Source organism: Jaculus jaculus, chromosome 15, assembly GCF_020740685.1.
Source record: "Jaculus jaculus isolate mJacJac1 chromosome 15, mJacJac1.mat.Y.cur, whole genome shotgun sequence".
NCBI lineage: Eukaryota > Metazoa > Chordata > Mammalia > Rodentia > Dipodidae > Jaculus > Jaculus jaculus.
In genome coordinates, this window is record NC_059116.1 from 37,668,778 (window position 1) to 37,671,931 (window position 3,154).

Here is a 3,154-nt window from a genome sequence, read left to right on the forward strand (position 1 = left end):
CTTTCCGCAGTGCCGGCACACACTCCCTGTGCCTGACAGAGACAGGCCGGGAGAAGAACTGAGCTTAGCAGAGCCCGGCCCAGCTGAGGCGGGGAGAAGACTGCGGAGCGAGAGGAAAAACCTGCCTGACAGCTACCCGATTGCACCAGAGCAGCCAGGCTGATACAGTGTGGCCATCAGGGTGCCCTGGAAAGCTGTCGTGGGACGGTACTGTTTAGCTTGCACTGGGCTGGGGTTAATGGGAAAGAGGCATTGGAGAGAGTGTTCACTGTAGCTCTTACATGGGGCTGTGCTCAGTGGGTAGAGTGCTTACCTGGCATGCGTGAGGCCCTGGTTCATCCCCAGCACCACATAAACCAGTCATGGTGGTGCACACCTGTCATCCCGGCACTCAGGAAGTGGAGGCATAAGGATCAGGAGTTCGAGGCCAGCCTGAAACTACACAGTGAATTCCAGGTCAGCCTAAGCTACAGCAAAACCCTACCCAAAAAAACAAAGCAAAAACAAATTTGTGGCGGGGAGCCGGGCGTAGTGGTACAGGTCTTTGATCCCAGCATTTGGGAAGCAGAAGTAGAATTGCTGTGAGTTCAAGGCCGCACTGAGACTACATAGTGAATTCCAGGTCAGCCTAATTAATTAAGGGCTGGAGAGGTGGCTTAGGAATTAAACGCTTGCCTGTGAAGCCTAAGGACCCTGGTTCGAGGCTCGATTCCCCAGGACCCACGTTAGCCAGATGCACAAGGGGGCACATGTGTCTGGAGTTCATTTGCAGTGGCTGGAGGCCCTGGTGTACCCATTCTCTCTCTCTCTCTCTCTCCTCTTCCTCTATCTCTCTCAAATAAATAAATAAAAGTAAATTTAAAGGTGTGTGCCACCTCAGCAAGTGGAGCTCCTGCCATGTGGAGGACAGGAAGGGATAGAAAGCCCATGTGGGAGTAGGTGGGATCTTCCCTCATCGCAGGCCCAGTTTACCAGGATCTCAAGTTCAAGACCCAGCCAAGAGAGAGACTTGTACCCTGGCACACAACATGTTTGTGGTGGGTTTAGATTTTACCTTCAGGCTCAGGTGAGCCTGAAAGAGATCTGATTCATCTGGGCTAGAGGCTGGCTCAGAAAGAAGCCAGCCATGATGCCAAGTTATGGGGGCTGAACTTGACCAACCACAATGTCAGGATTCAATTCAATTCTAGGAAAAGAGACCTCCTTCCCAGGAGGGGCTCAGGTTGTTTATGGAAAAACAGATCTAGGGAACTCCTTTAGACACGAGATAAAAAGTCAGATCAAGGGGATATGATGGAGAGTGGAGTTTCAAAGGGGAGTGTGCAGGGAGTGAGGGACTTACCATGGGATATTGTTTCCAATTATGGAAGTTGTCAATAAAAATAAATAAATTAGAAGTCAGATCATCCTCTGATCTGTAGCAAAGTGGAGATTGTGAGGGCATTCCTGACTTTACTTTTGGGGCCCAGTCATCCTAAACTATCTAACAAAGCTACCTGACTCCTCCTCATTGCCCCCCCTTGAGCAGACACTCTAATTGCTATTAGAGGAAAGAGGGCAATGACTGGTCAGTCTTTAACTGCTTCCAGCTGAATGGGGTCACAGAGTAATCGCCGTTAGTCTCTTTCAGAGGAGGGACACTGAAAGTGCATTGATGAAGTACAAGATGACAGTCCTGGAAGAAAATGTTGGGAAGAAAGAATAAAAGCAAGGAGTTAAAGGGAAGTGGACACACAGCAAACTGGTCACCTTTAGGGTTGCCATTCTTGTTTTGTTTTTCGAGGTAGGGCCTCACTCTAGCTCAGGCTGACCTTTAACTCACGATGATCCTCTTACCTCTGCCTCCCGAGTGCTAGGATTAAAGGCGTGTGCCACCACACCCGGCTTAGGGTTTCCATTCTTGTAGACTTCTAGTCCTTGGGGAGCACTGGAGGGAGCCCAGTGAGGTGGAGTTGGATCATCTCAGGACCATCTCAGTGTGGCTAAGACCTTCTCCCGGAGCTGTTCACCGAATGGCACAGTAGCGTCTGACATGGTCCCAGCCTGTTCCTGTATGGCTTGTAAAGCAGATGGGACATTAGCAGATTTATCAGGAGTGCATACACAACATTTAGCCTGGGTAATGGCTAATATACCACCCTAGGCTGTGGTGAGGATGTCTAAGCCATGTGATTTTATAGTAGCTTTCCTCATCATTTGAACCTCAGTATTTAGATGTGATATTTCCCAGCTGTGTCATTTAAAGCCTTTCGAGTTATATTATGTAACATCTTTTTGGTTGTTTGCTTGTTTTTGGAGGTACTGTCTCACTCTAGCTCAGGCTGACCTGGAATTCACTATGTAGTCTCAGGGTAGCCTCGAACTCGTAGAGATCTTCTTACCTCTGCCACTCTAGTGCTGGGATTAAAGGCATGTGACACCACACCCAGCTCATGTGACATCTTCTAAGCCAATAAATGGAATAAAAACTGAGACTAATTTATCATAACCTTGAAAAATACTCGTGGTCTATCAGTATTTTAAAACTGGTGACTTGGCTGGGTGCTCTAAGGTTTTGTTTTGTTTTTGTCACCCCTGTATCAAAGGAAATCCCAGAGTGTATTTTCTAATGCATTCTAGGAGTAGCCAGAACCAAAGGTTGGTACCACAGAGTGCCACTGACTTTTGATTAAGTTTTCAGTACCAGGTAGGAACTCCCTCCCATGTTGTAGGCCTCAAATCCTATAAGAGAGCAATTGGTTTATCACCAAAACAGATCTGTCACCATTGCACAGGTTGGTACATTTGGCCCAGCATGCCAGCTGTAAAACTTGCAGGGTCCACTGCTGGTTAAGACCATTAATGACTTTTCTCCTCCCAAGGACTACATAGCTCTTTCCAACATCCTGATAGCTAGTCAACAGGTAGGAGGCTTTCGGCTCAGCTTCTCAGTGACCTTGCAGCCCAAGCATATGGAGTCTTCAGCAATAGGGTCTGACCATCTAGTTATTGGGGGCAACCAAGAGCCTTGGCAATGGACTGTAATGTTTTGGAGGAATAAGGGACCTCCATGGCCAACAACTCACTGGAAGGTATCCCAGTGCTGCCTTTGAAATTTTTCTAATAAATCAATCTATGGCTTCTAGGTACAACATTATCCAGAAGCACAGGATAC